General features: G+C 38.2%; 1 non-coding gene and 1 pseudogene across 1 annotated transcript; one reads left to right on the forward strand and one right to left on the reverse strand.

Annotated features, from left to right (window-relative positions):
* Positions 1-1,164: 1,164 nt before the first annotated feature.
* The window catches only part of LOC126783932 (uncharacterized), a 50,760-nt pseudogene continuing 30,054 nt past the window's right edge, over positions 1,165-21,870 (reverse strand).
* On the forward strand, positions 4,546-4,652 carry LOC126785549 (small nucleolar RNA R71). The gene has a single exon (XR_007671079.1). It is a non-coding gene; the product is annotated as a small nucleolar RNA R71 (small nucleolar RNA).

A 21,870-nucleotide genomic window follows, 5' to 3' on the forward strand; every position in this document is an offset into this window, starting at 1 on the left:
GAATCATAGGCCTCATTCCTAATCTCTTCAAGCTCATGCAATTGTAGCTTCCTATGTAATCCGGCCTCATCAATGTCCATGTTAAAATTCTTCACAGCCCACCATGCACGATGCTCAAGCTCCACGGGAAGATGGCACGCCTTGCCATAGACTAATCGAAATGGTGACATGCCTAAGAGAGTCTTGTATGCCGTCCTATAGGCCCAAAGATCATCATCCAATCGTTGAGACCAATCCTTGTGTGATGGTCCAACAGATTTCTCCAAAATTCTCTTGATCTCACGATTAGATAGCTCCACTTGTCCACTTGTTTGAGGGTGATAAGGCGTAGCAACCTTATGCTTGATTCCATACTTCTTCAACAGCACCTCAATGGTCCGGTTGCAAAAGTGAGATCCTCCATCACTAATGATAACTCTCGGCATACCAAACCTAGAGAAAATGTTAGAACGAAGGAAATCTGCAACAACTCGAGAATCATTAGTCCGGGTAGCCTTTGCTTCCACCCATTTCGAAACATAGTCAACACAAAACGAGTATGTACAAGAAACCATTTGAGCTAGGAAAAGGTCCCATGAAATCAATACCCCAACAATCAAAAATTGCAACATAGATAATCGGTGTCATGGGCATTTGATCTCTAGATCCTAAGTTTCCCATGCGTTGGCACCTATCACAAGTCATGCAAAAATGATATGCATCTTTAAAAATCGTAGGCCAAAAGAAACCACATTCTAACACCTTAAGAGCAGTCCTACGTGAACCAAAATGTCCTCCACAAGATTCAGAATGGCAAAAAGTAAGTATAGAATGATGTTCATGTTCAGGGACACACCTCATAATGATTTGATCAACACAATGTTTCCACAAGTATGGTTCATCCCAAACATAATACTTAGCTAATGCCTTGAGTCTATTCTTTTGAGCATGCGATAATGTATCAGGAAATTGCTTAGAACAAAGATAATTGACAATATCTGCATACCATGGCTCACTTACCTCAAATCGAAAGAGTTACTCGTCCGGAAAGCTCTCTTGGATGGCCAAGGGCTCGGCATCTCTCACCAAACGACTCAAATGATCCGCCACAACATTGTCACTTCCCTTCTTGTCCTTGATCTCGAGATCAAACTCTTGGAGTAGAAGAATCCATCGAATCAATCTCGGTTTGGCATCCTTCTTTGTCATTAAATACTTCAAAGCTGCATGGTCAGTGTAAACAATAACTTTAGATTGAAGTAAGTAAGAACGAAACTTATCTAGGGCAAAGATCACGGCAAGAAGTTCCTTTTCAGTTCTGGTGTAGTTTTGTTGAGCATCATTGAGTGTTCGTGAGGCATAGTAGATGGCGTAGGGCTGCTTGTCCTTCCTCTGCCCTAGCACGGCTCCAACTGCATAGTCGGAGGCATCACACATCAACTCAAATGGCAAGGACCAATCCGGCGGTGCCATGATCGGTGCTGAAATTAGGAGCTTCTTCAAAGTCTCGAATGCATGCTTGCAATCATCATCAAAGTGAAATGGGACGTCCTTTTGAAGCAATGAACTCATTGGTCTCGCAATCTTGGAAAAATCCTTGATAAACCTACGATAGAAACCTGCGTGTCCAAGAAACGATCGAACATCCCTCACACTTGTGGGGAGGGGTAAGTGATGCACAAGATCTATTTTAGACTTATCAACCTCAATTCCTCTAGATGAAACAATATGACCTAAGACAATGCCTTGCGTGACCATAAAGTGACATTTTTCCCAATTCAAAACCAAGTTAGTTTCCTCACAACGTTTGAGCACAAGTTCAACATTTTCTAAACAAGTTTCGAAATCTTCACCATAGACAGAAAAATCATCCATGAAAACTTCAATTTTAGAACCAATATACTCAGAGAAAATGTGATACATACAACGTTGAAACGTACCTGGGGCGTTGCACAAACCAAAAGGCATGCGATGATAAGCAAACGTACCAAAAGGGCATGTGAACGTAGTCTTCTCTTGATCTTCTTCCGCAACACTTATTTGGTTGTATCCACTATATCCATCAAGGAAACAATAGAAAGAGTGACCAGCTAACCTCTCAAGCATTTGATCAATGAATGGCAATGGCATATGGTCCTTCCTTGTTGTGGCATTGAGCTTCCTATAGTCAATACATACTCTATGACCGGTCACTGTCCTTTGAGGCACCAACTCATTATCTTTGTTCTTCACCACCGTGATGTCTGACTTCTTTGGCACAACTTGAATAGGTGAGATCCACCCCGAGATGGGGTAGATCACACCACAATCGTGCAACTTGGTGATTTCATCCTTTACAACTTGCATCATTGGTGGGTGAAGGCGTCTCTAACCTTCCTTGGTTGGGTTGGCACCTTCTTCTAGCAATATTCGATGCACACACATGGTAGGGCTAATTCCCTTGATGTCGGCTAAGGTCCATCCTATTGCCGTCTTGTGTCTCTTCAACACTTCAATCAATCTCTCTTCTTGCTCCTCATTTAGTGCAGATGAAATGATCACGGGCAAAGTATCCTCTTCTCCTAAAAACGCATACTTCAAGTGGTCCGGAAGAAGCTTAAGATCAAGCTTTGGAGCTTGCACCACAGAAGAAAAATTCTTGTTAGTAGTTAAGAGAATTGGACTAGGAGAGACAAAGCTTACCTCACGTGCAACCTCAAGAGAGGTCACGTTTTCATGAATGAAGGATGGCACGGCATCCTTAGCTTCTAGCACCGAAATGTTTGAGCTATCACTTGTAAATCCGGCCCCTTGGGCAATGGTGAGTGCCAACTCGTCATTTGTCAAGGTATCTAGATAGTTATCTGCAAGGGAATCAAGTATGTCAACTGAAAAACAATCACTTAACTCCGAAAGAGGATACCTCATAGCTTCAAAAATGTTGAAGCTAATCACTTCACCATCGAACTCAAAGGTGAGTGATCCACTAAACACATCTATTTTCGTTCGTGCAGTCCTCATGAAGAGGCGGCCCAACAAGATAGGGACCTCCTTGTCATCTGCCTCCGTTGGCTCCATGTCTATGACGTAGAAGTCGGCAGGAAAGATCAAGCTCGAAACCTGCACAAGAACATCTTCAACATAGCCCAAAGGGACTTTGTTGGAACAATCAGCCAATCGAATCACAACATTATCACGTTTCAAATCACCTAGACCTAGGTTCTCATAGATATAGTGCGGCATTACATTGATAGATGCACCTAAGTCTAACATTATCTTTTCAAATGTCATGTTTCCGATTGTACAAGGGATAGAAAAACTCCCTGGATCCTTAAGCTTTGGTGGTAGCTTCCTTTGGAGCACGGCAGAAACCGTCTCACTCATTGTGACAACCTCTTTCTCTCGAGTCATCCTCTTGTTGGTGCACAATTCTTTCAAAAACTTAGCATACTTAGGATTTTGTTGTATGCATTCAATAAGAGGCATGTTCACTTCCACTTTCTTGAAAATGTCGAGCATGGCTTGATCAGAGTCATCCTTCTTTTGCTTTGCGAATCTACTAGGGAAGGGAACACGAGGAAGATCATTAGTTGAAACCAAACCACTAGAGTTAGGGTCCTTACCTTTGTCATGCACGGCATGATCTTCTTTTGGTACGGCATCATTGGCTTTAGAGGAGGCAGGGTCCTTCTCTAAGTCTTTGACATTGTAATTCTCGGCCTCCTTACCTTTAGAAGGCACGGCCTTCTTGTGTTGCTGCAATGGAGCATCCAAAGTCCTCCCACTTCGTGTCACCATGGCCTTCACGTTCGGATTAGGCTCAGTTTGGCTCGGCAACTTTCCTCCTTCATGGATCTTGCCCATGAAATCGATCACTTGTCCCATCTGCTTCTTAAGCTCGGTTATGTCCTTAGAATGAGCTTGTTGACCTGTAACTAAACTTGAGTAGCAGAGTTTAGATTTTGTTGGCCTTGAGCAAGAGACTTCAAAAGTTCATCATAATTAGGTGAAGATGCATTATTCGAACCATGAACATTAGAGTTAAAGGGAGCAGAACCTTGAGGTACCTGAGGCCTCACAAACAAACCTGAAGGACGAGGTCCTTGACCTTGAGCATTGGACGGTTGAGCATTGTTGCTCCAACGAAAATTTGGATGATCTCTAAGTCCAGGGTTGTATGTGTTCGAGTATGGATCGTACCTAGGCCTTTGTTGTCCGATAAAGTTCAACTCTTCTTCAGTCATTGCACCATTTGGACAATTGTCAGTCGTGTGATCCTTGAAAGAACAAATGCCACATGCTTGAGGGTTGCTACTCGAACCATTGAATGCCTTGACTAGCACGTCAAGCTTCCTTTCTAAAGTAGCCATTTGATTCCTTGCATCAACATCATACACCCCACGGCTCTTGCTTCCTCTCTTCTCCTTGGAACTAAATTGGCGATTGTTGTCAGCCAAGTCATCAATCAAGGTGTAAGCTTCTTGACCGGTCTTGTTCATGAAGGTGCAGCCACATGCCGAGTCCACCATGCTCTTATTGGTGGTGTCGAGTCCTTCATAGAAGAATTGCACCAAGTCATCCAACGAAATACCATGGTGAGGGCACTTCCTTTGTAGTTCCTGAAATTCCTCCCAAGCCTCATAGAGTGAATCACCATCTTTTTGAGTGAAGTTCTGAATCTCCCTCCTAAGTCTTTTCGTGAGTTGAGCAGGGAAGAATTGCTTCAAGAACCTCCTAGTTATTTCGTCCCATGTAGTGATGATTCCTGCAGGCAAAGAATACAACCAACGTTTAGCATCATCCTTAAGGGTAAATGGGAACAAAAGCAACCTCAAGCCTTCTTGAGAAAGATGATGAATCGATTGGAGCTTGCAAATGTCCAAGAACTCCCTAAGGTGAACATTAGGGTCTTCCATTGAAGAGCCAGAGTACTTAGGCAGCTGCCCAAGCAATTGAACAGGAATGGAGAAGTTAGCTTCATCAGGTGGAGTGAAAGCAATGCATGAGGGTGATTCCGGGGTGGTAGGAATGAATGCATTCTTAAGTGCCATTGGAGCACCAACAGGAATTATGTCACGGTCCGCAATTGTGTCTAAGCCTGAATTGAAGACGAAGGGAAAGGACAGATCTTCCTCTTCTTCTGATCTAGGTGAAGAGTTTAAAATTGAATTGCTTGGAGATGTTTCGAAATTCAAAGGTCTACTTATGAAAGAGTTGTTTAAATCTCTAAGTGCTTGAATTCGATCCTTGAGCTCTTGTGTCTTCTTAGAAAATTCAGACATGCATAGTACCTGTTATATGAAAGGTAACGAGTTAGCATTGAAGAATACATGATGAACACATGTACTTCGTGCCTTCCCTTAGTCACACACACGCACACTTATGGGGAAGGGCACGGCATCTATGTCAAGTTACAAAGAGTTAGTTCTTTACGTTTTACAAAAGTTTCATACAATTCACAAGTTCTTTTTGCTATTTCAATGGTTGAATGATCGATTGATTCTAAGTTCTAAATCAAGGTGGACGTGCAGCCTAAGTATGGATGCCTAGACACAAGATCAAGTCTTTGTTTCAGAAGGCCTTGTAGCTCAATCAGAGATAGTGAACATGGTAGGACTCATTTGTTGAACTACGGAGAGCGAACTCCCTATCGACTCCATCACCGAGATGTATGTCAGTCAGTAGTTCTCTGAGATCCAATTTTGGTCCCATGCACCAGAGTAATAAGAGAGCGTGCCCCTTACTCAGCTGGACTTAACCTCATGTGTTAGACAAATCTCCAAGTGTTAATAAAAGCCGCCCTCGACCTCATGCAAACTCGAGAGCTAGCATGAAGGGTTAAGGCTAATATTAACAAAAGGGACTTTACCTATTCCGTTCGATTTACAACCTACAACAATCATTCACTCAAGCACCAAAACAACAACCTAAGTTACATTACTATATGTTACAACGAAATAAGAATAAGAATATACAAATGTACAATATAAACAATGAATTCGTAGCAAAAGTTAGGGATCCATCTCTTATGGATCCCCGGCAACGGCGCCATTTGATGATTGCTCGATTACTCGACATCAATATTTAACCCTGAACACATCATAGTAGTATAAAGCAAGAGGGTATCGTTCACAAACCTGGGATCCAGCCAGGGCTTAGGATCACAATACTTACACGAATTCATAAAGGTTTTAAGGTTTGATATAGATTTTGGATTGAATCATAAAAACAGTAAATAAAACCTAAACTAATATATACATGTGATCAACCAACCAACACATAAATAATCACCAAAACAACTCACATAGAGGGAATCGAACAAGTTCTATGTCCATTCTTAGAATCATGCCGAGACATATATTGAGCAACCATGGATGGATCATGCATTTAGGGTTCTAAGCAGTAACCTAAACACATAGACACTTAACACATTCGATCAAAACCAAGCAGCCATAATCGAATTCTAACATGTTCATCTTAATCATGTAATTCCAAAGCCATGCACATTGAATTCATCAAGTATGTCACTTACTTAACCAACAACCATGCAATTCGAAAATCACATAAACAAGAATAAACATGTTCTTAGCATAAGTCTTTAATCCAACAACCTAAATATCATACTACAAGCATAGTCATAACACTTAGAAATCGAAAATTGATCATACATACATTCGGCAGAAACCAAAACAGAAATTCCATAAAACCTAAACAATTTTCGAATCCTCTATATAAATTGAATCAAGTAGCTATTTCATAGACAAAATTTATACAAGATTAAACTACTCAAATCGCAAGCTTCATCCAAGGACAAGAACAAAACCAAAACCGAAATTAAACAAGAGTGAATCATGGTTACACTTTATAAATCAAGCAATCCACAAGTGTAGCCAAGACTTCTATGGATGAAACCTTCTTCACAAGCGTGTTTGAAGGCTATTGATAGGTGGGGAATGATGGAATCGGTTTTAGGATTTCTTGGAATGGTGAAGGATGAATTCGGCAGAGCTATGGCTTGTGTTTGTGTGTAGGGCTGATGATGTTGCTGAATGGAGAGGCCGGCCTCTATATATAGAGGTCTAGGAAGCCTTCTTGCCGTGCCATAAGGAGATAGAATCCAATTGGGAAACTGAAATCCTCTTTGTTATGGATTTGGTTTATATACTCCATATCCAACTTGATGTAGGAAACCAAGTCCAATAGGGAGATCACTTTAAGGGCTGCACGGCAATCTCTTGGTCCAACTAGGAGTAGCTAGGCTGGCCTCCTCTTCTCCTTGTTCAACTCGAATATGATTTCCTTGTTCAACTAGGAATGCAACTCGGCAACTCTCCTTTCTTTCCAAATATGATTTGTCTTTCCTGAAAAGAAATCGTCAATTAAGAAATAGGAAAGAATGAAAATAGGAAAGTAGAGTCCTAGTCGAGTAAGGAATCCTAGCTCAATCAGGAGTTCTAACACTTAGCACAATTTCATCATCAAATCATCTCAATTCGAAATAGCTCTACCTATAACATACATATGACAAATATGAACCTAAAACAACTAAATAAGAAGTAACAAAGCATAAGAATAGGGCATATAAACATCAAGAACGTCACACTTTGTGCTCCTATCAGTTTCAATTATTGATACTTGTTTAGGTTGTGATAGTTCTAGGATTTTGCATGCTTAATCAAGATGATTGACGCCTTGCTTGCTTACATGTCTCCAATTCGATTTAATGTGCTTATGTGCTACTTTATTGTTTAACTAGTACACTTCGTTATGTTGAACTCTTTTTAACATATGTTTAGGATTGAACGCTTCGTTGATTCTAAATACTTAAGAAGTCTTAACGATTAGATAAACCGCTTCAGACTCTAATTAGAATTGGAAGTGAAATGGATGATCGGTTCGATTACTCGAGATCAATATTAACCCTGTAAGCATCGTTAGTAGTATAAAGCAAGAGGGTATCGTTCACAAACCGGGGATCCAACCAGGGTAAGAATCACAAATATTTAACAACGAATTCATAAGAGTATGAGGATTTTGGGATATATTTCGGATCAAACATAAAATAAACCTAAACTAATATATACATGTGATCAACCAACCAACACATAAGAAATTACCAAACAAATAACATAAGAACAAAGGTAACGAAATCTAATCTCAATTAAGTTCATGCCTTAAGGTTCATTATACATCCTAGAATCGGTTATGCAGTTAAGTTCCTCCCAAGGTTCCTAACTCAATGACACTTTAACACATTCGAACTCAGTCCCAACCTCATTCGAAATCTAACATACTTATCCTACCATGCAACTTCAAAGCCACGCATATTGAATTCATTAAGCATGTCACCTACTTAACCAACAATCATGCAATTCCAAAAATCACATAGAAAAGATAAACATATTCAAATGCACAAGTCTAACCGAATCAAGGCAATAATCGGTGAAGGTGACAAAGAACAAACAATTAATCAACTCCCAAGTATCAAAATCGTTTATAACTTTGGATTATTACACATGCGACGTCAACTTCCTGGTATCAAACACACACGTAAGTAAGAACACACCGAAAATCATTTAAATAAATAAACAGAAATTCATGGCATAAAACCTAAAATCATTTTGAATTAAAAATCGAAAACCTTAATTCATGATGTCATTCAAAAGTTACAAATATCTCATAGACAAGAATAAAAATAACTTTAACAAAACCTAAACATAAATCATCCAAGAACAAGGACATAAAAACCCGAAAACTTAACATGAAGATCAAAGAGTTACACTTTATAATTCTCCTCCCAAGGTTCCTTACAGAGGTAGCACGAGATCTTCAAGAATATGGTATCCTAGGCTCCCAAGCTTTGGACAGAAAATATGATGAAGGGTGGTGAATTCAGATTCTATGGTTCTTGGTGAATGAAAGTGTTTGGGCAGAGCTTTGGCAAGTCTTGTGAGCAAGGTTGATGATTATTTTATGTGTAAATGAGGTGCTATATATAGAGGAAGAAACCCAAGGGAGGATGGCCACAAAGTCCACAAAGTTGAAACCAAATTGGTTGAGGTTTCCTAGATTCGGCTCATCTGACCTTTGTCCCTTGTTGTGGCCATAACTTTCTCTAGAAAACATATATTGAGATGATTCCAACTAGCAATTTCAACTAGACTTCCGTGGCTTTGCATCCATATAAGGTACATTTTCTCAATCCTTTTGAGCTGTCCAAGAGAGCCCGTCAAAGTTGGATGATCTGCACTGCCAGAATTCTGATTTCTATAAGGATTGCATATCTTTTGCATTAATTGTATATCTTCTTCCTCCTTTAATGCTGATTTATTTTGCACAAATTTCTTCCTTTGAATTAGGGAGGCAGCAAAAGTCTTAATTGTTGTAGCCATGTTTGATTTTTGTTACCTCTCCTCATTAAATTTGCTGCATGCCTTCTTTGACTTTCTTGCCTCTTCTCATTTAATTTGCTGCATGCCTTCTTTGACATTCTTTGGTGCAGGGATTTATGGACATTCTGATATATATTTGTGCTCTATATGCAGGAGGAACAAAGTCCCAAGTTTCCCTCATAGCCCTTGGATCAAAAGCAAATCAATGGCTGAGATAATTCCGTCGAGCTCACTGGACCTCCGATCAATGATTCAGTCATATCTCCCTGTAGGAATGAGATATTAATTTGATTCCAAATCCTACAAAAACTAGACTGAAATATCTTTATATACATATAAGGCACATCTTCTAACGCAATCGGAGCTATCCAGGGGAGCCCGTCGAAGTTGGAATACAAATCTTGACAGCATTTTCATTCTTGCATGGATTGGGCTTTTAAGTGTATCTTCTTCTCTTTCCTTGTGGAACTAGGATTGCTTTCCTTCTCCAACATGGATTTGTATTTCCTAATAAGAATAAGTATATTAGAAACAATGAAATACGCAAAGATGAATCCTACTCGAACAAGGAAACATATATCAACAAGGATTATTAACACATAGCACGATTTCATCATCAATTCATTCATAATTGATATAAGCTCTACCTAGACACTTATTCATACAAAAGAAACTAAAACATACTAAATAAGAGGTAACAAAGAGTAAGAATAGGGCATAATCACATTAAGAACGTCACACTTTGTGCTCCTATCAACAACCTCACACTTAAACTTTGCTAGTCCCTTAGCAAACACTAGAAAAGGGAAACAAAAACATTAAACAAAAATCAATATAACTAAACTAATGACTCAACTATAATGCCTTCAACATTCTGTCTCAGAGATCTTCAAACTCATAGCATCAAGAAGAACACTTAATCGAAATAGATAGAATGAATTCAATGGTTAATAAACATGAGATCTCGCATAACAAGTAAGACATGGCAGAAACATAGGTGATTATAAGCTCAACATGTTCAAAACAAGTTCAAATTCAACTCACAAGGGATATGCACTCCAAATATTTTCTCTCAAGAACATGGCATATCCTTAAAAGCTTTTCACACATAAGAGTTAAGAACACATAGTGAATTCGAAAACCTCATGAAAGATACCAATCATATGCACAAATGAACCAAAACCATATGCTTACTCATGAAACAAACTCCACAGATCAAGAGCTACTCATTTTAAGAATCATGCGGATCTTTATAAAAGGTAGGCTTAGGCTCGGTAAGGATATCATTTTTCAGGGAAAAGGAATCACAAAGGTCATCCTTAAGACTTAGCAGAGCAATAATCATCCACCTTATGTCGCCATACTTCATAAAACAAGGGCCAATTTTATCATGTTGGACCCATTCTTCACTCTAAACATTGTGAAAACAAACAAAGGCTAAAGTACAACATTATTGAGCCTTCAACAAATACATCACAACTCCAAATTCACATCAAACGTAGCTATGCCGTAACTTCTTTGTATTTTTTTATTCAAGCCGTGTTCATGTATTTTTCTCTTTTTCTTCTCACGGCATCTTTCTATTTTTTCTTCATTCTTTTCACTCTTTTCATACGGCATAAATACATACATTGCACAACCCCACACTTGAATCGAATCATCACTCCATATTAACATCCAACAATCGGCTCGGCCAAGCCTTAAAGACAAGGGTAGAGATACAACTATACTAAGCAAGGATATTAACATGTTGGTAATGAAATAAAAGGCTTAACATAGGCTCAAAGGGGTTCATACTAAGGTGTCCCAAGCAGGGCACAAATAAGGCATACGGCTTTTTGGTATAAGTGGTGGAATTCCTAAAAAGATCCAACAATCCTTTTCAAAATCAGAGTATATTATGATAAAAGTTTTGAAAGTTTCACAAAGTAAGTTCTAGCATTCTCTAGTTCATTGCAATTCTATGGCATATGAATTGATCAAGATAGATGTAATGAGGTTATATAGCCAATAAACGATAGATTAAACTCTCCAGAAAAGGCACATATATGGCTCGAAACTCACATAGGTTACATGAATTCAAACAAGTAGGGAACATGCTCATTATGTACCTAAGTTTCAAAATCCTCATCTATTACATGTTCGTACAATCTCTACACATCGATTAACCATCAAATAGCAATTAAGTTCAATTCAATATTGTGATCATCTATCAACCATAAATTCAGAGATCAACTCATCATAGACAGTTAAAGGCATACCTAAGACTCAAGACAAAATCAAAACAACAAAATAAAAATCAAAGCAACAAATACACCGAATTATGTATACCCCACCCCACACTTAAAACTTACATTGCCCTCAATGTACAATATAATAAGCAATGAAAATTAAAAAGAGATAAGGGATAAGAAAATGCAAACACTCGTTGATGGCTCCTTCATTGGCTTAAATTTATAGTCCAAAGCCTAGACTATCTCCAGAAATTCACTTGCTTGCCGTAGGTTCAAGGAGAGAAGTCTCCTCCATGTTATGCTCCACAAAGTTGTCATAGTACGGCTTCAAGCGATGTCCATTGACCTGAAATTCCTTCCATTGCACTGGACTCCGTATCATTATTGCACCTGAAGGGAAAATGTTAGTGATAGTGAAAGGCCCTATCCATCTAGAACGTAATTTACCAGGAAACAACTTCAGTCGAGAATTAAACAATAAAACTTTTTGCCCAATGTCAAAGTGCTTCTTCCTAATCATACGATCATGGAACACCTTAGTCCTTTCTTTGTAAATCATGGCTGAATCATAAGCTTCGTTCTGAATCTCTTCAAGCTCGTGCAATTGCAACTTCCTATGCAATCCGGCCTCATCAATGTCCATGTTAAAATTCTTCACAGCCCACCATGCCCGATGCTCAAGCTCCACGGGTAGATGGCACGCCTTGCCATAGACTAACCGAAATGGTGACATGCCAAGAGGAGTCTTGTATGCCGTTCTATAGGCCCAAAGAGCATCATCCAATCACTGAGACCAATCCTTGCGTGATGGTCCAACAGACTTCTCCAAAATTCTCTTAATCTCACGATTCGATAGCTCGACTTGTACACTTGTTTGGGGGTGATAAGGTGTAGCAACCTTATGCTTGATTCCATACTTCTTCAACAACGCCTCAATGGTCCGGTTGCAAAAGTGCGATCCTCCATCACTAATGATAACTCGCGGCATACCAAACCTAGAGAAAATGTTAGAACGAAGGAAATCTGCAACAACTCGAGAATCATTAGTCCGGGTGGCCTTTGCTTCCACCCATTTCGAAACATAGTCAACACAAACGAGTATGTACAACAAACCATTAGTGCTAGGAAAAGGTCCCATGAAATCAATACCCCAACAATCAAATATTTCAACATATATAATCGGTGTCATAGGAATTTGATCTCTAGATCGTAAGTTTCCCATGCGTTGGCATCTATCACAAGTCATGCAAAAATGATATGCATCTTTAAAAATAGTAGGCCAAAAGAAACCACATTCTAACACCTTAAGAGCAGTCCTACGTGAACCAAAATGTCCTCCACAAGATTCAGAATGGCAAAAAGTAAGTATAGAATGATGTTCATGTTTAGGGACACACCTCCTAATGATTTGATCAACACAATGTTTCCACAAGTATGGTTCATCCCAAACATAATACTTAGCTAAAGCCTTGAGTCTATTCTTTTGAGCATGCGATAAAGTATCCGGAAATTGCTTAGAAACAAGATAATTCACAATATCTGCATACTATGGCTCACTTACCTCAACTCGAAAGAGTTGCTCGTCCGGAAAACTCTCTTGGATAGCCAAGGGCTCGGCATCTCTCACCAAACGACTCAAATGATCCGCCACAACATTGTCACTTCCCTTCTTGTCCTTCATCTCGAGATCAAACTCTTGGAGTAAGAGAATCCATCGAATCTATCTTGGTTTGGCATCCTTCTTCGTCATTAAGTACTTCAAAGCTGCATGGTCAGTGTAAACAATAACTTTGGATTGAAGTAAGTAAGAACGAAACTTATCTAGAGCAAAGATCACGGCAAGAAGTTCTTTTTCAGTTGTGGTGTAGTTTTGTTGAGCATCATTGAGCGTTCGTGAGGCATAATAGATGGCATAGGGCTCCTTATCCTTCCTCTACCCTAGCACGGCTCCAACTGCATAGTCGGAGGCATCACACATCAACTCAAATGGCAAGGACCAATCCGGCGGTGCCATGATTGGTGCCGAAGTGAAGAGCTTCTTCAAAGTCTCGAATGCAAGCTTGCAATCATCATCAAAGTGAAAGGGAACGTCCTTTTGAAGCAATGAACTCATTGGTCTCGCACTTGTGGGGAGGGGTAAGTGACGCACAAGATCTATTTTAGTCTTATCAACCTCAATTCCTCTAGATGAAACAATATGGCCTAAGACAATGCCTTGCGTGACCATGAAATGACATTTTTCCCAATTCAACACCAAGTTAGTTTCTTCACAACGTTTAAGCACAAGTTCAACATTCTCTAGGCAAGTTTCGAAATTTTCACAATAGACAGAAAAATCATCCATGAAAACTTCAATTTTAGAACCAATATACTCAGAGAAAATGTGATACATGCAACGTTGAAACGTACCTGGAGCGTTGCATAAACCAAAAGGCATGCGACGATAAGCAAACGTACCAAAAGGGCATGTGAAAGTAGTTTTTCTTGATCTTCTTCCGCAACACTTATTTGATTGTATCCACTATATCCATCAAGGAAACAATAGAAAGAATGACCAGCTAACCTCTCAAGCATTTGATCAATGAATGGCAATGGCATATGGTCCTTCCTTGTTGTAACATTGAGCTTCCTATAGTCAATACATACTCGATAACCGGTCACTGTCCTTTGAGGCACCAACTCGTTCTCTTTGTTCTTCACCACCGTGATTCCTGACTTTTTTGGCACAACCTGAATGGGAGAGATCCACCTACTATCCGAGATGGGGTAGATCACGCCACAATCGTGTAACTTAGTGATTTCATCCTTTACAACTTGCATCATTGGTGGATGAAGGCGTCTTTGACCTTCCTTGGTTGGTTTGGCACCATCTTCAAGCAAAATTAGGTGCACACACATGGTAGGGCTAATTCCTTTGATGTCGGCGAGGGTCCATCCTATTGCCGTCTTGTGTCTCTTTAACACTTCAATCAATCTCTCTTCTTGTTCCTCGTTGAGTGTAGAGGAAATGATCACTGGCAATGTATCCTCATCTCCCAAAAACGCATACTTCAAGTGGTCCGGAAGAACCTTAAGATCAAGCTTTGGGGCTTGCACCACAGAAGGAAGATTCTTGTTAGTGGTTAAGAGGATTGGACTAGGAGAGACATAACTTACCTCACGTGGCAAAATCTCAAGAGAAGCCATGTTCTCTAGTACAAAAGATGGCACGGCATCATTGGCTTCCAACTCAGAAATGTTGGAGCCATCACTCGCAAATCCGGCCCCGTGGGAAATGGTGAGTGTCAACTCTTCATGTGCCAAGGTATCTAGATAGTTATCTGCAAGGGAATCAAGAATGTCAACTGAAAAACAATCACTTAATTCCGAAAGAGGATACCTCATGGCTTCAAAGATGTTGAAGCTAATCACTTCACCGTCGAACTCAAAGGTGAGTGATCCACTAAACACATCAATCTTCGTTCTTGCAGTCCTCATAAAGGGACGCCCCAACAAAATAGGGACCTCCTTGTCATCTACTTTAGTTGGCTCCATGTCAAGGACATAGAAGTCCGCATGGAATATCAAGCTCGAAACCTACACAAGAACATCTTCAACATAGCCCAAAGGGACTTTGTTGGAACAATCAGCTAATCGGATAACCACACTATCTTTTTTCAAATCTCCTAGACCTAAGTTAGCATAGATGTAGTAAGGCATTACATTGATCGATACTCCTAAGTCTAGCATTATCTTGGAAATTTTGTGTTACCGATTGTACAAGGGATAGAAAAACTCCCTGGATCCTTGTGCTTAGGTGGTAGCTTCCTTTGGAGCACGGCTGAGACCGTCTCATTCATTGTGACCACTTCCTTCTTGATCGGTTCGATTACTCGAGATCAATATTAACCCTGTAAGCATCGTTAGTAGTATAAAGCAAGAGGGTATCGTTCACAAACCGGGGATCCAACCAGGGTAAAGAATCACAAACATTTAACAACGAATTCATAAGAGTTTAAAAGGTTTGATATAGGTTCGGATCAAATAGAAAATAAACCTAAACTAATATATACATGTGATCAACCAACCAACACATAAGCAATTACCAAACAAATAACATAAGAACAAAGGTAACGAAATCTACTCTCAATTATGTTCATGCCGTAAGTATCATAGTTCATCCTAAATTCGATCATGCATCAAGTTCCTACTTGGTTCCTAATACATGGATATTATCGAGCTCAACTACTTGTCTTGCTACGAAATCTAACATACCAATTCATCATGCAATTACGTATCACAAAGAAAAATCAACATGTTTAAAGCACTTATCCAATGTCGAACTTAAGATCATAATTGGTGGAGGAACACAAAGGGGACAAACAATTAATCAACTACTTGTAACAAAATTGTTTTTAACTTTGAATGATTAACATATGCGACATCAACTACTTGTCTTAATCACACATTCAATATAAGAACACACCGAAAATTAATTAAGAACATAAATTGAAACTCATGGCATAAAACCTAAAATCATTGAATAAAAATCGAAAATCTTAATTCATCATGTCATTCGAAAATTACAAATATCTCATAGACAAGAATAAAAAGAACTTTAACAAAACCTAAACATAAATCATCCAAGAACAAGAACATAAAAACCCGAAAACTAAACATGAAGATCATAGAGTTACACTTTATAATTCTCCTCCCAAGGTTCCTTACAGATGTAGCAAGAGATCTTCAACAGTATGGTATCCTTGGCTCCCAAGCTTTGGACAGAGAATATGGTGAAGGGTGGTGAATTCGGATTCTATGATGCTTGGTGAATGAAAGTGTTTGGGCAGAGCTTTGGCAAGTCTTGTGAGCAAGGTTGATGATCATTTTATGTGGAAATGAGGTGCTATATATAGAGGAAGAAACCCAAGGGAGGATGGCCACAAAGTCCACAAAGTTGAAACCAAATTGGTTGAGGTTTCCTAGATTCGGCAGATCTGACCTTTGTCCCTTGTTGTGGCCATAACTTTCTCTAGAAAATAGATATTGAGATGATTCCAACTGGCTATTTCAACTAGACTTCCGTGGCTTTTCATCCATATATCATGCACTTTATCAGTCATTCTAAGCTGTCCAGGGGAGCTCGTCAAAGTTGGATGATCTCTCCTCATTAAATTTGCTACATGTCTTCTTTGACTTTCTTGCCTCTTCTCATTCAATTTGCTGCATGCCTTCTTTGACATTCTTTGGTGCCAGGATTTATGGACATTATGATACATATTTGTGCTCTATATGCAGGAGGAACAAAGTTCCAAGTTTCCCTCATAGCCCTTGGATCAAAAGCAAATCAATGGCTGAGATAATTCCGTCGAGCTCACTGGACCTCTAAGTAATGATTCGGTCATATATCCCTGTAGGAATAAGATATTGATTTGATTCCAAATCCTACAGAAACTAGACTCAAAATCCTTTTTATCCATATAAGTTACGTCTTCTAACGCAATCGGAGCTATCCAGGGGAGCCCGTCGAAGTTGGACTACGAATCTTGACAGCATTTTCATTCTTGCATTGATTGGGTTTTTAAGTGCAAATCTTCTTCTCCTTTTTCCTTGTGGAACTAGGAAGCTTTCCTTCTCAAATATGGATTGGTATTTCCTAATAATAATAAGTACGTTAGAAACAAAGAAATACGAAAGGATGAATCCTACTCGAACAAGGAATCATATCTCAACAAGGATTATTAACACTTAGCACAATGTCATCATCAATTCATTCATAATTGATATAAGCTCTACCTAGACACTTATTCATACAAAAGAAACTAAAACATACTAAATAAGAGGTAACAAAGAGTAAGAATAGGGCATAATCACATTAAGAACGTCACACTTTGTGCTCCTATCAACAACTCCACACTTAAACTTTGCTAGTCCCTAGCAAATACTAGAAAAGGGAAACAAAAACATAAAACAAAAATTAATACATCTAAACTAACGACTCAACTATAATGCCTTCAACATATTGTCTCAGAGATTTTCAAATTCATAGCATCAAGAATAACACTCAATCAAAATAGATAGAATGAATTCAATGGTTAATAAACATGAGATTTCGCATAACAAGTAAGACATGGCAGAAACATAGGTGATATTAAGCTCAACATGTTCAAAACAAGTTCAAATTCAACTCACAAGGGATATGCACTCCAAATATTTTCTCTCAAGAACATGGCATATGCTTAAAAGCTTTTCACACATAAGAGTTATGAACACATAGTGAATTCGAAAACCTCATGAAATATACCAATCATATGCATAAATGATCCCTAACCATATGCTTACTGATGAAACAAACTCCACAGATCATGAGCTACTCATTTTAAGAATCATGCGGATCTTTATAAAAGGTAGGTTAGGCTCGGTAAGGATATCATTTTTCAGGTAAAAGGAATCACAAAGGTCATCCTCAAGACTTAGCAGAGCAATAATCATCCATCTTATGTCGCCATACTCCATAAAACAAGGGCCAATTTTCATCATGTTGAACCCATTCTTCACTCTAAACGTTGTGAAAATGGACAAAGGATAAAGTACAACATTATTGAGCCTTCAACAAATACATCACAACTCCAAATTCACATCAAAACATAGATATGCCGTAACTTCTTTGTGTATATATTTTTTTTTTTCTTTCAAGCCGTGTTCATGTATTTCTTTTTTTTTCTTTTTACGACATCTTTCTATTTTTTTCATGGCACAAATACATAGATAGCATAACCCCACACTTGAATCGGATCATCACTCCGTATTAACATCAAATATCAGCTCTGCCAAGCCTCGAGAACAAGGTAGAGATATAACTATACTAAGCAAGGATATTAACATGTTGGTGATGAATAAAAGGTTTAACGTAGGCTCAAATGGGTTAATACTAAGGTGTCCCAAGCAGGGTACAAATAAGGCAAAAGGCTTTTTGGCTTAAGTGGTGGAATCCTAAAAAGATCCAACAATCCTTTTCAAAATCAGAGTATATTATGATAAAAGTTTTGAAAGTTTCACAAAGTAAGTTCTAGCATTCTCTAGTTCATTGCAATTCTACGGCATATGAATTGATCAAAATAGATGTAATGAGGTTATATAGCCAAGAAATGGTAGAATAAACTCTCTAAACAAAGGCACATATATGGCTCGAAACTCACATAGGTTACATGAATTCAAACAAGTAGGGAACATGCTCATTATGTACCTAAGTTTCAAAATCCTCATCTATTACATGTTCGTACAATATCTACACATTGATTAACCATCAAATTGCAATTAAGTTCAATTTCCAATCTTGTGATCATCTTTCAACCAATCATTCAAAGATCAACTCATCCTAGACAGTTAAAGGCATACCTAAGACTCAAAACAAAAACAAAAACAAAAACAAACAAATTTTTTTTATTTTTTATTTTATGACTCTAACACGTAAACCTTCCCCCACACTCGAATCATGCATTGTCCTCAATGAATGTCAAAATAAATAATGCAATGGAAGACTCATAGTGGAAGGAAACAAATACAAAAATAAAAACATGGGAAAAAGATGAGAAAATGATGAGAAAAGCTCCCCCATGACGCGGTCCAACAGCTTGCATTCCATGCTTCATAACGTTTGAAAATAATCTCTGAACAGTAAGACAACAGTGGGAATTGAAAGCTGATATTCTAGCTTTCCAAGCATATAAAGTACGTTTGCTAACTCCAAATGAGGAGAAAGTTATGCCCCTGCAAATTTGTCACGAAAAACAAGTTCATAGAATCAAAAACTGAAATGACCTTTACCTCTTTGTACCTGAATTCCATTAATTTAAACAGCTGGAATGGAAACGTGGCCTGAATAAAAGTTGAAGATAACACAACAAGCTTTCAATCCATATATGGCACAACTTCCCAGTTAGGCCAGAAGTGCTCGCTGTTTTGCCGTTTCCGGACTGCAACTGCACGAGTTCTGAATTTCTGACACGACCTTGCTGCCTTCAAATTGCAACTGGGAATGATGTAGACCTCTAAATCCAGTTTTGTAAAAAGCTACAGAAACTAGACTCAAAGACTTTGTTTCCATATAAAGCACATCTTCCAACGCCCTATGAGCTGGGAGATACAGTATGGCGAAGTCGACGGACTGTTTCTGCCAGATTCTGTTGAACGAAAATGTTTTGCTCCTCTTCACGTTTTCTCGAAAACTAACCTACACACGCACAAAACAAATCAAAAAGAAAAAAAACAATAAAACAATAACCAAAGAAAATAATAAATATAAAAGAAAACATATTGGGTTGCCTCCCAACAAGCGCTTAAGTTTAAAGTCTAATAGCTTAGACCGAGTTTTCCTTTCAATCATTTTGTAGGTGACACATTATGGGGTTTCTCTTCCGCCATTTTGTTGTCCAACCTTGTAGTATATTCTCGAGCTCGTTGTTGGTCACTTCACTATAAACCTGTAGAATCTCAATTAAAATCATTTAGTGTAAGTGGGAACTTACCGAACATAACATAGGACACGAGGTCCTTAAGAGACTATATTCCTCTAGGCATATGATATTCCGTGGAATTTAAAATGCAACATGAATGAGATGCAAAATGAATGCAATGCGGAATCAAATGATGAAGATGCAATGCAAAAGTTAGAGAATAACAATTAGGAAGTCATTGTATATACAAGTCACAAACATGTCAAAAGTCATTTAAATATAATAAGCACATGTTAAGGGGAAAAAGAAACGAAAACAAGCTTAACAACCAATCCAACATAATGTCAAATCTTATGTTTAAGTTCGTTTTAATTTCTCAACTCAAAAACCTAATAAAGTATACACAATTACAATTACTATATGTTACAACAAAATAAAATAAGGACTCACAAGTTAGTTCTTTAAGTTTATAAAGTTCATACAATTCACAATTTTTTTTTTTTGCTGTTTCAATCAATTTCATGGTTCAACATTCTTAAGTTTTCATTCAAACAATTAAATGATCGATTGATTCTAAGTTGTAAACCAAGGTGGACATGCGGCCTAAGTATGGATGCCTAGACACAAGTTTGAATCATTGTTTCAGATGGCCGGATAGCTAATTCAGAGATAGTGAACATGGTAGGACTCATTTGTTGAACTATGGAGGGCAATGCCCCTATCGACTCCATCACCGAGATGTATGTCAGTCAATAGTTCTCTGAGATCCAATTTTGGTCTCATGCACCAGAGTAATGAAAGAGCGTGCCCCTTACTCAGCTAGAAACAAACTTGGGTGTTAGAAAAATCTCTAAGTGTTAATAAAAGCCGCCCTCAACCTCATGCAAAAAATTTAGAAGAAAACATGAGGGATTAAGGCTAATATTAACAAAATGGACTTTACCTATTCCGTTCGATTTACAACCTACAACAATCATTCATTCAATCATAAAAAATAACAACCTAAGATAAAATTACTATATATTAGAACAAAGTATGAAAAACATATACAAATTTACAATATGAACAGTGAATTCGAAATTAAAAGATTGGGATCCATAATGATGAATCCCCGGCAACGGCGCCATTTGATCGGTTCGATTACTCGAGATCAATATTAACCCTGTAAGCATCGTTAGTAGTATAAAGCAAGAGGGTATCGTTCACAAACCGGGGATCCAACCAGGGTAAGAATCACAAATATTTAACAACGAATTCATAAGAGTATGAGGATTTTGGGATATATTTCGGATCAAATATAAAATAAACCTAAACTAATATATACATGTGATCAACCAACCAACACATAAGCAATTACCAAACAAATAACATAAGAACAAAGGTAACGAAATCTACTCTCAATTATGTTCATGCCGTAAGTATCATAGTTCATCCTAAATTCGATCATGCATCAAGTTCCTACTTGGTTCCTAATACATGGATATTATCGAGCTCAACTACTTGTCTTGCTACGAAATCTAACATACCAATTCATCATGCAATTACGTATCACAAAGAAAAATCAACATGTTTAAAGCACTTATCCAATGTCGAACTTAAGATCATAATCGGTGGAGGAACACAAAGGGGACAAACAATTAATCAACTACTTGTATCAAAATTGTTTTTAACTTTGAATGATTAACATATGCGACATCAACTACTTGTCTTAATCACACATGCAATATAAGAACACACCGAAAATTAATTAAGAACATAAATTGAAACTCATGGCATAAAACCTAAAATCATTGAATAAAAATCGAAAATCTTAATTCATCATGTCATTCGAAAATTACAAATATCTCATAG

The sequence above is a fragment of the Argentina anserina genome, chromosome 2 (assembly GCF_933775445.1).
Source record: "Argentina anserina chromosome 2, drPotAnse1.1, whole genome shotgun sequence".
Taxonomy (NCBI): Eukaryota; Viridiplantae; Streptophyta; class Magnoliopsida; order Rosales; family Rosaceae; genus Argentina; species Argentina anserina.